This window comes from Cnephaeus nilssonii (assembly GCF_951640355.1).
Source record: "Cnephaeus nilssonii genome assembly, chromosome: 4".
NCBI classification, from domain to species: Eukaryota; Metazoa; Chordata; class Mammalia; order Chiroptera; family Vespertilionidae; genus Cnephaeus; species Cnephaeus nilssonii.
The window spans coordinates 7,381,099-7,395,059 of NC_137075.1; the positions used below are offsets into that span (position 1 = coordinate 7,381,099).

At 40.0% G+C, this 13,961-nt stretch overlaps 1 pseudogene across 1 annotated transcript in view; it reads right to left on the reverse strand.

Annotated features, from left to right (window-relative positions):
- Positions 1 to 12,961, reverse strand: part of LOC307097596 (small ribosomal subunit protein uS11-like) — a 57,743-nt pseudogene extending 44,782 nt beyond the window's left edge. The window contains exon 1 of the transcript in view: positions 12,897 to 12,961. The product of the transcript in view is annotated as a small ribosomal subunit protein uS11-like (transcript). The remainder of the gene's footprint in view (positions 1 to 12,896) is intronic.
- Positions 12,962 to 13,961: the final 1,000 nt, after the last annotated feature.

Consider the following 13,961-nt stretch of genomic DNA (forward strand, 5'->3'; position numbering starts at 1 on the left):
AACAATGGTGAACACTGAACAGCTGTGAGCACCAGAACACCGGTCCCCAATCGGCACAAACACGCGGATTCAAAGGAACTCTTCACTGCACCAAGGAAAGGTCAGATTTCACCTGGGATAAGGTGAGGTTTCTTGTCCCAGCAGCAGGAAAGAGAAATGCGCAAGCAGCGGGAACTGCAGGACCGGGGAAGTCTATGCCTAGAAAAGTCCGTGGCTGTTGGGGCTGCCGTGATCCGTGAATGTGGAAGGGGGTCCTCTGAGCTGCTAACAGAAGAGATCTCTAAAAAGCAACCCATTTTGATCTGATGAGGAGGGTCAGACTAAGAATTTCAAAGGAGGGCAGGCTGCTTAGTCTTGCGTGCAGACCCACTATCCGAACACTTGGGCTTTTTCCGATTCTGATTACTAAGCCCAATACATAGGAAAACCCAGTTGGAGAATACCCTGAGAGACTGCAGGGGGAAGTTGTTTCTCCGGAACCTGGGGAGCGGAGCTGGGAGTGACCATCGGAGAGGCAGCTCTGAGGCGCACACCTCCACAAACCGGTAGTGAGTGCCATAGGGAAAAAAAAAAAAGCTAGAGAGGCCTGGAAGTCAATTCAGAAACACTGCCACCCAGGGGCTGAAACACAAAATGTCTCTGGTGTAATCAAAAATAAATACGAGAAATTAAGACACCACCTGCTTAAAAATCAGGACTGGCTTACAACACTGAGGAGCAGTGGAATGCAGGGAACTGTAATACAACCCGGACTGGGAAACAGGCATGCCAAACAGAACAATAGAGGAAGTGAATGACTGCCACTACTGCACATTTTATTCCTCTTACTTTTTATTTTTTTATTAATTTTTTATTTTAATTTTTTATTTTTTATTTTCATTTTTTGCATCTTTTACTTAAGAAACTAAATTTTTTTTCCTCACTCGATTTTTCACCTTTTTAATTATTACATTTTTATTTTCAATCAGCATTATTATTACTATTATTTTACCTTTTTTTTTTAAGTGTCATTTGACTTTCTCTTTGTTTTATTTTGGGATTAGTGTCCTACATTCTATTTGCATCTTTCCTTTAGCATCATTTTACCCTATCTCAATGCTAACTTATGCCATCACTCTCTTCCTAACCTTTCCCCTTTTGGTCTCCTGTTTATCTTAACCCTTTCCGGCTTTAGATTTTCCCTACTCTTTCTGTTTACCCTCTGCTAAAATTTCACCCTACTTATATATCTAATTTCCAACCCCCTGCTCCAAGTCCATACACACCTCTCTCTACTCTATCTTAACAACAACAAAAAAATTGTTTTTCTCTCTGTCCTTTTGTGGTTGTATGCTTGAATGTTAATTAGATTGAATTTTTATGCTTTTTTGTGAGATTGTTTTGCTTATTCTTTTTTTTGTTTGTTTGGTTCTTTTGTTTGCTTTGTTTTTGTTTGTTTTTTACTTCTGTTTTTCCTTGTCTCACTTGATATTAGTTGGTGTTGTAGTTTGTATTAATCTCCAGGTTCGTGTTGCTGGCATTTGCTGGGATTAGTGGTTGTTCTATTGGAATTTACTCCCCATATATATAGGTTGTTCCCCTTTTCTCTCTTAGTATCATTCTTGTCTCTCTTACTTTTTTTTTCTTTTTCTCTTTTCCCAAATTCATTTTCATACTCCTTTTTTTGTTCTTCCTTTTTACTCTTTCTCTTCCTCTCCTATCCCCTAATTTGACTTTCTCTGGTGGTCACCTTTATTGGAGGTTATCAATATCGTGAAAACAATTCTGTTCAGTGCCTTGTGTGTTGTACCTGGTTGTGTTGTATGTTGTGCCTTTAAATCAACGCAGGAGAGAGAGAACTACATAAGACATACAGAAGAGAGACCATGGGAAGACAAAGAAACAGACCCCATAGGAAAGAAAAGCAGGCATCACCAGAAAAGGAAGTAAATGAATTAGAGGCAAGCAACCTATCAGAGAAAGAATTCAGAGAAATGGTCATAAGGTGGCTGAAAAGAATGGAAGACAAATTCGACAATATGAGTAAGAACCAAGAGGAAATTAAGAAGAACCAAGAAGAAATGAAAAATGACATCGCTGCTGTAAAGAACTCAATAGAAAGCATCAAGAGTAGATTAGAAGAAGCAGAGGACTGCATAAGTGAGCTAGAAGACAAGATGGAAAAAAATACCCAAGTAGAGCAGCTTCTAGAAAAAAAAAATTAGAAAGCAGGAGGAGAGCCTAAGGGAACTTTGGGACAACACAAAACAAAACAACATCTGAATAATAGGGGTTCCAGAAGGAAAGGAAACTGAGCAAGGAATAGAAAACGTGGTTGAAGAAATAATGACAGAAAACTTCCCTGATATAGGGAAGAAAAAAACCACACAAATCCAAGAAGCTCACAGAGTCCCAAGCAGAATGAACCCCAAAAGACCAACGCCAAGGCACGTTATAATTAAATTGGCAAACACCAACAACAAAGTAAGAATCTTAAAAGCGGCCAGAGAGAGACAGAAAGTTACATACAAAGGAACCCCCATCAGACTAACAACTGATTTCTCAACAGAAACTCATCAGGCCAGAAGGGAATGGAATGGAATGAAATATACAAAGTCATGCAAAGGAAGGGTCTGAATCCAAGGATACTGTACCCAGCAAGGCTATCAATCAAAATTGAAGGTGAAATCAGGAGCTTCACAGACAAAAAAGGACTAAGGGAGTTTATCACCACCAAACCAGCAATGCAAGAAATGCTAAAGGGTCTGCTGTAAAAAAAAGAAAGAAAGAAAGAAATAGGAAGCAAAGAAGGAACACAGGGGTATAGAATAAAAATGGCAACAAATAAGTACCTATCAATAATAACTTTAAATGTAAATGGATTGAATGCCCCAATCAAAAGACAAAGGGTAACGGATTGGATAAGAAAACAAAACCCATATATCTGCTGTCTACAGGAAACCCACTTCAGAAAAAAAGACGCATACAGACTGAGAGTGAAGGGATGGAAAAAGGTTTTCCAGGCGAACAGAAATGAAAAAAAAAAAGCTGGGGCAGCAATACTTATATCTGACAAATTAGATCTCAGAGTGAAGGACATAACAAGAGATAACGAAGGCCACTTCATAATACTAAAGGGAGCAATCCAACAAGAAGAAATAACTCTGGTAAACATATATGCACCCAATACAGGAGCGCCCAAATACATAAAAAAAACTTCAGGAAGATATCAAAGGAGAGATTGACAGCAATACATTCATAGTAGGAGACTTTAATACCCCACTGTCACCATTGGACAAATCCTCTAAACAAAATTTCAGCAAAGGAACATCAATCCTAAATGACTCACTAGACCAGATGGAATTAATCGACATCTTCAGAACATTTCACTCCAAAGCCACAGAATATGCATTCTTCTCAAGTGCACATTGGTCATTTTCAAAGATAGACCATAGGTTAGGGCATAGGCAAAGTCTCTCCAAATTCAAGAAGATAGAAATCATATCAAGCATCTTCTCAGATCACAGTGGCATAAAACTGGAAATCAACTACAAGAAAAACAATCCAAAGAAATCAAACACATGGAGACTAAACAGCATTCTATTAAACAATGACTGGGTTACCAGAGACATCAAGGAAGAAATAAAAAACATCATGGCAACAAATGACAATGAAAATACAACAATCCAAAATCTATGGGACACAGCAAAAGCAGTCCTGAGAGGGAAGTTCATAGCTCTACAAGCCTACTGCAAAAAACAAGAAACAATGGTAATAAATTACCTAACCCTACAACTCAAAGAGTTAAAGAGAGAGCAACAAGAAAAGCCCAGTGTAAGCAGAAGGAAGGAAATAATAAAGATCAGAGTGGAGATAAACAACATAGAGACCAAAGAAACAATACAAAAGATCAACAAAACCAAGAGATGGTTTTTTCAAAGGATAAACAAGATTGATGAACATCTAGCCAGGCTCACCAAGAAGCAAAGAGAGAGGACCCAAATAAACAAAATCAGAAATGAAAGAGGTGAAATAACAACAGACCCTGCCGAAATACAAAAAATTGTTACAAAATACTACGAACAACTATATTCCAACAAACTGAACAACCTGGAGGAAAAGGACATATTCCTAGAAAAATATGACCTTCCAAAACTCAATCAGGAAGAATCAAAACAGCTCAACAGGCCAGTAACTATGGAAGAAATTGAAGCAGTCATCAAAAAGCTTCCGGCAAACAAAAGCCCGGGGCCAGACAACTTTACAGGAGAGATTTACCAAACATTCAAGGAAGAACTAAAACGTATCTTCCTCAGACTATTCCAAAAAATTCAAGAGGAAGGAACACTTCCAAACTTCTTCTATGAAGCCAGCATCACCCTAATACCAAAACCAGATAAAGACAACACAATGAAAGGGAATTACAGACCAATATCCCTCATGAACATAGATGCCAAAATCCTCAACAAAATTCTAGCAAATCGGCTCCAGCAGTACATCAGAAAGATCATACACCATGACCAAGTAGGATTTGTCCCAGGAATGCAAGGATGGTACAATATCTGCAAATCAATAAACGTGATACATCACATAAACAAATTGAGAGATAAAAATCACATAGTCATATCAATAGATGCAGAAAAAGCATTTGACAAAATCCAACACCCTTTCTTGATAAAAACTCTCAACAAGGTGGGAATAGAAGGATCATACCTCAACATAATAAAAGGTATATATGATAAACCCACAGCAAACATCATACTCAATGGGCAAAAACTAAAACCATTTCCCCTAAGAACAGGAACAAGACAGGGATGCCCACTCTCACCACTCCTGCTTGACATAATACTGGTTGTATTAGCCATTGCAATTAGACAAGAAGAAGAAATAAAAGGCATCCAAATTGGAAAAGAAGAAGTAAAGCTGTCCTTATTTGCAGATGACATGATATTGTACATAAAAAATCCAAAAGACTCCATCAAAAAACTAATAGATTTAATAAATGAATTCGGCAATGTAGCAGGATACAAAATTAACGCCAAGAAATCTATGGCCTTTCTATACACCAATAGTGAACTTACAGAAAGAGAGACTAAAAAAGCAATCCCATTTACCATCACACCAAAAAAATTAAGATACCTAGGAATAAACTTAACTAAGGAGGTAAAAGACATATACGCTGAAAACTACAGGACACTGAAAAAAGAGATAGAGGAAGATGTAAACAGATGGAAGAACCTACCATGTTCATGGATTGGTAGAATCAACATCATTAAAATGTCCATACTACCCAAAGCAATCTACATATTCAATGCACTCCCCAATAAAATAACAACAGCATATTTCACAGACCTAGAAAGAACTCTAAAAAAATTCATCTGGAATTTTAAAAAAAAGACCCCGAATAGCCACAGCAATCCTGAAAAAGAAGCATAAAGTAGGAGGGATCTCAATACCAGACTTCAAGCTGTATTACAAAGCCACTGTTCTCAAAACAGCCTGGTACTGGCACAAGAACAGACATATAGACCAATGGAATAGAATAGAGAATCCAGATATCGACCCAAACCACTATGCTCAATTAATATTTGACAAAGGAGGCATGAACATACAATGGAGTCAAGACAGTCTCTTCAATAAATGGTGTTGGGAAAATTGGACAGATACATGCAAAAAAATGAAACTAGATCACCAACTTACACCATACACAAAAATAAACTCAAAATGGACACAGGATTTAAACCTAAGACAGGAAACCATAAAAATACTAGAGGAATCCACAGGCAACAAAATCTCAGACATATACCAAAAGAACTTCTTCACTGACACTGCCCCTAGGGCAATGGAAGCTAAAGAGAAAATTAACAAATGGGACTACATCAAAATAAAAAGCTGCCGAAACCGGTTTGGCTCAGTGGATAGAGCGTCAGCCTGCGGACTGAAAGGTCCCAGGTTCGATTCCGGTCAAGGGCATGTACCTTGGTTGCGGGCACATCCCCAGTAGGGGGTGTGCAGGAGGCAGCTGATCGATGTTTCTAACTCTCTATCCCTCTCCCTTCCTCTCTGTAAAAAATCAATAAAATATATTTAAAAAATAAAAATAAAAAAATAAAAAGCTTTTTTACAGCAAAAGAAACCATCAACAAAACAACAAGAAAGCCCACTGCATGGGAGAACATATTTGCAAATGCTATCACTGATAAAGGTTTAATCTCCAACATCTACAGGCAGCTTATGCAACTTAATAAAAGGAAGATAAATGATCCAATTAAAAAAATGGGCAATGGACCTAAATAGAATCTTTTCAAAAGAAGACAGAAGGAAGGCCAAGAGACATATGAAAACATGCTCAAAGTCACTAATTATCCGAGAAATGCAAATCAAAACGACAATGTGGTACCATCTCACACCTGTCAGAATGGCTATCATCAACAAATCAACAAACGACAAGTGTTGGCGAGGATGCGGAGAAAAAGGAACCCTCGTGCACTGCTGGTGGGAATGCAGACTGGTGCAGCCACTGTGGAGAACAGTATGGAGTTTCCTCAAAAAAACTGAAAATGGAACTCCCATTTGACCCAGTAATCCCACTCCTGGGAATATATCCGAAGAAACTAGAAACACCAATCAGAAAGGATATATGCACCCCTATGTTCATAGCAGCACAATTTACAATAGCTAAGATTTGGAAACAGCCTAGGTGCCCATCAACAGATGACTGGATCAGAAAACTGTGGTACATCTACACAATGGAATACTATGCTGCCATAAAAAAGAAGGAATTCTCATCATTTGCGGCAACCTGGATGGAATTGGAGAACATTATGCTAAGTGAAATAAGCCAGGCAATGAAAGAAAAATACCACATGATCTCACTCATTTATGGATAATAAAGAACATTATAAACTGATGAACAAAAAGATAGATACAGAGACAGTAAAGCATCAAACAGACTGTCAAATTACAGGGGGAAGGTTAGGGAGAGGTGGGGGAGATAAGAGATCAACCGAAGGACTTGTATGCATGCATATAAGCATAACCAATGGACGCAAAACTCTGGGGGGTGAGGGCAAGTATGGGAGTGGGATGGGAGGACAATGGTAAGATATGTACACATATAATACCTTAATAAAAATTAAAAAAAGAAATTTCAATCATTATACTGTTGATATTTGGCTCTGTTGACTAATGAGTTTGCCGACCACTGGGTTAGGGGAATTGCCTTCGGCTGTTCCAGCTGCAGGTTATAACATGCAGATTTTCAGCCCTGCTGAATATGTCCATTAAACCTGTTGAGGACTTCTCCCATCTATTATGACCTGCTGGACTTAGCCTCCAGCAAAGGCCCTTATGATAATCTCCCAGTTTTGCCAGGGCTATCTATAAAAACACTTGTCTGTCTTGTCCTCAGTGATGCTGTCCTGTTCTCCAGAGACTGGTGTTCTTAGGGACTGTTCAAGCAGAAACATTGCTGGTTATCTGCTTCTATCTCTACTCAAAAGACTCACTTTGTCCCCAAATTTACTTCCTATTATTTTAGTCTATTTTAATATGGTCTTTTAGCAGAATAAAGATACTTTTTTATTATTCTACTTTATCCTATTATATTTCCTTTAGTAAATATTATTTCCTTTAGAAAATGCTGTTTTTAATAATGTAAACACTATCCTCATCTGTTGATGCAAATCCTTTGTTCAGTTTGTAAATATATATAATTAATACACACACACACACACACACACACACACATATATATATATATATATATATATATATATATATATATATATATATATATATATATATAATCTTGGCTCATTTTTACTCCTGTAATCCTCTCCATATTCTTTTTTATAGCATTTTTTTATTGATTAAGGTGTTACATATGTGTCCTTATCCCCCCATTGCCTCCCACCCCACTCCCATTCATGCCCTCACCCCCCTGGTGTCTATGTCCATTGGTTATGCTTATATGCATGAATACAAGTCTTTGGTTGACCTCTACCCCTTACACCCACCCTTCCATACCATCCCTCTGAGGTTTGAGCATCTGATCAATGCTTCTCTGTCTCTGGATCTGTTTTTGTTCATCAGTTTATGTTGTTCATTATAATCCACAAATGAATGAGATCATGTGATATTTATCTTTCTCTGACTGACTTATTTCAGTTAGCATAATGCTCTCCAGCTCCATTCATGCTGTTGCAAACGGTAAGAGTTCCTTCCTTTTTACAGCAGCATAGCATTCCATTGTGTAGATGCACCACAGTTTTCTAATCCACTCAGCTGCTGATGGGCACTTAGGCTGTTCCCAAATCTCAGTTATTGTAAATTGTGCTGCTATGAACATAGGGGTGCATATATCCTTTCTGATTGGTGTTTCTAGTTTCTTGGGATATACACTGAGTGGCCAGATTATTATGATCATAATATGGCCACTCAGTATATATATATTAGAGGTCCGGTGCATGAATTCATGCATGGGTGGGGTTTGGCCAGCCTGGCCAGGGGGTGGGGACATGGGCGGTTGGCCGGCCTGCCTGCTGGTGGAAGGGACAATTTGGATATTAGCCTTTTATTATATAGGATATACACTGAGTGGCCAGATTATTATGCATTCAGAGATCATAATAATCTGGCCACTCAGTGTATTCCTAGAAGTGGGATCACTGGGTCAAATGGCAGTTCCATTTTTAGTTTTTTGAGGAAACTCCATACTGTTCACAGTGGCTGCACCAGTCTGCATTCCCACCAGCAGTGCACGAGGGTTCCTTTTTCTGCGCATCCTCACCAGCACTTGTCATTTGTTGATTTGTTGATGATAGCCATTCTGACAGGTGTGAGGTGGTTCCTCATTGTCGTTTTGATTTGCATCTCTCAGATGATTAGTGACTTTGAGCATGTTTTCATATGTCTCTTGGTCTTCCTTATGTCCTCTTTTGAAAAGTATCTATTTGAGTCCATTGCCCATTTTTTTATTGGGTTGTTTGTCTTCCTTTTGTTAAGTTGTATGAGTTCCCTGTAAATGTTGCAGATTAAACCTTTATAGGAGATAACATTGGCAAATATGTTCTCCCATGCAGTGGGCTTTATTGTTGTTTTGTTGATGCTTTCTTTTGTTGTACAGAAGCTTTTTATTTTGATGTAGTCCCATTTGTTTATTTTCTCTTTAGTTTTCATTGCCCTAGGAGCTGTATCAGTGAAGCTACTGCTTCAGCATATGTCTGAGATTTTGCTGCCTGTGGATTCCTCTAAGATTTTTATGTTTTCCCATCTTACATTTAATCCCATCTTTATTCATTTTGAGTTTATTTTTGTGTATGGTGTAAGTTGGTGGTCTAGTTTCATTTTTTTGCATGTATCTGTCCAATTTTCCCAACACCATTTATTGAAGAAACTGTCTCAACTCTATTGCATGCTCTTGCCATCTTTGTCAAATATTAATGAGCATAGTGGTTTGGGTCAATTTCTGGATTCTCTATTTTATTCCATTGGTCTGTATGTCTGTTCTTATGCCAGTACCAGGCAGTTTCGAGAACAGTGACTTTGTAATACAGCTTGATATCTGGTATTGAAATCCCACCTACTTTGTTCTTCTTTCTCAGGATTGCTGCAGCTATTCGGGGTCTTTTTTTTATTTCAGTTGAATTTTTGGAGAGTTCATTCTAGGTCTGTGAAATATGCCATTGGCATTTTAATGGGGAGTGGGTAGTATGGACATTTTAATGATGTTGATTCTACCAATCCATGAATACGGTATGTTCTTCCATCTATTTATATCTTCCTCTATTTCTTTTTTCAACATCCTGTAGTTTTCTGAGTAGAGGTCTTTTACCTCCTTAATTAAGTTTATTCCTAGGTATCTTAATTTTTTTGTGTGTGTGCAATGGTAAATGGGATTGTTTTTTTAATCTCTCTTTCTGTAATTTCACTATTGATGTATAAAAATGATTTCTGGATGTTAATTTTTATCCTACTACATTGCCAAATTCATTTATTAAGTGTAATAAATTTTGATGGAGTCTTTAGGGTTTTCTATTTACAGTATTATATCATCTGCGAATAATGACAATTTTACTTCTTCTTTTCCAACTTGGATGCTATTTCTTCTTCTTGTCTGATTGCTGTGGCTAGCACTTTCAGTACTATGTTGAACAAGAGTGATGAAAGTGGGCATCCCTGTCTTATTCCTGTTCTTAGGGGGAATGGTTTTAGTTTTTGCCCATTGAGTATGATGTTGGCTGTAGGTTTGTCATATATATGTTGAGGTATGATCTCTCTATTCCCACTTTGCTGAGCATTTTTATCAGAAAAGGCTGTTGGACTTTGTCAAATGCCTTTTCTGCATCAATTGATATGATTATGTGATTTTTGTCTCTCAATTTGTTTATGTGATGTATCACGTTTATTGATTTGCAGATATTGTACCAGCTTTCCATTCCTAGAATAAATACCACTTGGTCATGATGTATGATCTTTCTAATGTAATGCTGGATCCGGTTTACTAGAATTTTGTTGAGGATTTTAGCATTTATGTTCATCTTTCTTTGGCCTGTAATTCTCTTTCTTTGTGGTGTCTTTATCTGGTTTTGGGATTAGGGTAATGCTGGCTTCATAGAAAGAGTTTGGAAGTGTGCCTTCGTCTTGAATTTTTTGAAAACTCTGAGAAGGATTGGTTTTAGTTCTTCTTTGAATGTTTGGTAAAACTCCCCTGTGAAACCGTCTGGTCCAGGGCTTTTGTTTGCTGGAAGCTTTTCGATTACTGTTTCAATTTCATCAGTAGTTACTGGCCTATTCAGGTTTTTTGAATCTTCCTGATTGAGTTTTGGAAGATTGTATTTTTCTAGGAATGTGTCCATTTCATTGAAGTTGTCCAGTTTGTTTGAGTAGAGTTGTTTGTAGTACTTTTTTTACAATCCTTTGTATATCTGTGGGGTCAGTTGTTACTTCACCTCTTTCATTTCTGATTTATGTCTATTGGGTCCTCTCTCTTTGTTTCTTGGTGAGCCTGGCTAGGGGTTCATCAATCTTGTTTATCCTTTGAAAGAACCAGCTCTTGGTTTCTTTGATCTTTTGTATTGTTTCTTTTGTCTCTATGTCGTTTATTTCTTCTCTGATCTTTATTATTGCCTTCCTTCTGGTTACTGTGGGTTTTTCTTGTTGCTCTCTTTCTAATTCTTTAAGTTGCAAGGTTAGATAATTTATTACCATTTTTTCTTGTTTTTTGAGGTAGTCCTGTAGGGCTATGAACTTCCCTCTAAGGACTGCTTTCATTGTGTCCCATAGATTTTGGATTGTTGTGTTTTCATTGTCTTTTGTTTCCAGGATGCTTTTTACTTCTTCTTTGATCTCTTTGGTAACCCAATCATTGTATAATTGCATACTATTTAGCCTCCAAGTGTTTGATTTTTTTCATTGTTTTTATTGTAGTTGATTTCTAGTTTTATGCCATTATGATCTGAGAAGAAGCTTGTTATGATTTCTATCTTCTTGAATTTGAAGAGACTTTGCCTGTTTCTTAATATGTGGTCTAGCTTTGAAAATGTCCCGTGTGCACTTGAGAAGAATGTATATTCTGTAGCTTTGGGGTGAAATGTGCTGAAGATGTCAATTAAGTCCATCTGATCTAGTGATTCATTTAGGGTTGCTGTTTCTTTGGTGATTTTTGTTTAGAGGATTTGTCCAGTGGTGTCAGTGGGGTATTAAAGTCCCCTACTATGATTGTATTGCTATTGATCTCTCCCTTGATCTCTTCCTGAAGTTTTTTAAATGTATTTGGGTGCTCCTATATTGGGTGCATATATGTTTACCAGAGTTATATCCTCTTTTTGAATTGCTCCCTTTAGTATTATGAAGTGGTCTTCCTTATCTCTTGTTATGGCCTTTACTTTGAGGTCTATTTTGTCAGATATAAGTATTGCAACCCCAGCATTTTTCTCCTTCGGAAAACACAGATATTTTCATTACGATTCATAACAGTAGCAAAATTACAGTTATGATGTAGCAACGAAAATAATTTTATGGTTGGGGGGCCACCACAACATGAGGAACTGTATTAAAGGGTCGCAGCATTAGAAAGGTTGAGAACCACTGGTCTATGTGAATTCCTTGTTCTGAGGTGGGTCTCTTGCAGACAGCAAATATATGGGTCATGTTTTCTTATCCATTTAGCTACCCTATGTCTTTTGATTGGAGCATTTAATCCATTTACATTTAATGTTATTATTGATAAGTACTTGTTTGTCATCATTTTTATTCTTAATGTTTGTGTTCCTTCTTGTCTTTCTGTTTCTTCTTTTTACAGCAGTCCCTTTAGCATTTCTTGCATTGCTGGCTTGGTGGTAATACTCTCTTAGCCCTTTTATGACTCTAACGCTCCTGATTCCACCTTCAATTTTGAATGATAGCCTTGCTGGGTATAGTATTCTTGGATTCAGTCCCTTGCTTTGCATCACTTTGTATATTTCATTCCATTCCCCTCTGGCCTGGTGTGTTTCTGTTGAGAAATCAGTTGATATTCTAATGGGAGATCCCTTGTAGGTAACTACTGTCTCTCTCTAGCAGCCTTTAAAATTCTTACAAGGAGGCACCCTGGAGCCACCTATAGGGGCAGCAGACTCAGTAGCCCTGCGTGTTGGAAAGGCGTAATTGCAGTGTCCAGAGGTCAGCAGCCGGGGCGGGGAATGTCCAAATTTTTGCTGCCTTGCACCCTTGGTTGAAATCGCTCATGCCCAGCGGGGGCTCACAGAGGCCCCCAGGAGCTGTCTGTTGTGGTGGTGGGGCTCAGGAGGCCTGCGCTCCAGAAAGGCACGACTACAATGTCCAGAGGTTAGCAGCTGTGGGGTGGGAAGACTCAGTTTTTGCTGCCGGGGCCTTGCGTACTTGGTTGGATTCGTGCATGCCCAGTGGTGGCTCACAGAGACACCCAGGAGCCATCTGCCAGGGCGGCGCACTCAGTGTGGCCTTCACGTTGAAGCCGCATGACCGAGGTGTCTGTGGGCGGACAGCCAGATTTGGGGCTGCGGGGGAGAGTCCGAATTTCTATAGCCGGGGCTGTGCACCCTTGTTTGGATATGAGTGCGCCCAGCGGCGGCTGACAGAGGCACCGAAGAGTCGCCTTTGGGGCGGTGGGCTCAGGAGGCCTGCGTGCTGGAAAACATGACTGTGGTGTCCTGAGGTCGGCAGCTGTGAAGTGGGAAGACTCAGTTTTTGCTGCTGTGCCCTTGGTTGAATTCGCGTGCACCCCATGGTGGCTCACAGAGGCATCCTGTGGCCGTTTGCCAGGGCGGTGCACTCAGATAGGCCCTTGCGCTGAAACCACATGACTGAGGTGTCTGTGGGCAGGCAGCCGGGAGTGGGGGACCTCCGAATTTCTACTGCGGGGGGCGGGGCGGCCTTGTGCTCTTGGTTGGGTTTGCGCACACCCAGTGGTAGCTCACAGCTCACAGAGGCACCCGGGGTCAGTTTGCCAGGGCAGCGCACTCACACACTCAGAGGGGCCCTGGAGCTGAAGCCTCGCGACCAAGGTGTCTGTGGGCAGGTATCCAGAAAGGGGGAATTCGGAATTTCTACTGCAGGGGCAGTGAGCCCTTGTTTGGATAGGAGCATGCCCAGCGGTGGCACTGAAAAGCAGCCTGTGGGGTGGCGGGCTCAGGAGGCCTGCACGCTTGAAAAGCGCTACTGTGGCGTCCAGAGGTCGGCTGCTGGGGAGGGGGAGTCGCACTTACTGCTGCGGGAGCGTGGACCTTTGGAGGTGGAGGTCCCAGGGTCCGTGGGTCTGCAGCTGGGGCAGCAGGATTTTGGCTGGAGTGGCTGCAGGGTCACGGGCAGTGTCCAAGGCCTGTCTGGGTGGTGATGCTGATGAGTTCCTAGAAGAGACCGCTCTCCCCTTCAAGAAGTCATGGGCTCTGTGCCCCAGCCCTGCAGCCCCGGGAGTGCCCACAGCGGTGGTAGTCTCTCCCTGTCCAGGAGAGCCTGGTCTG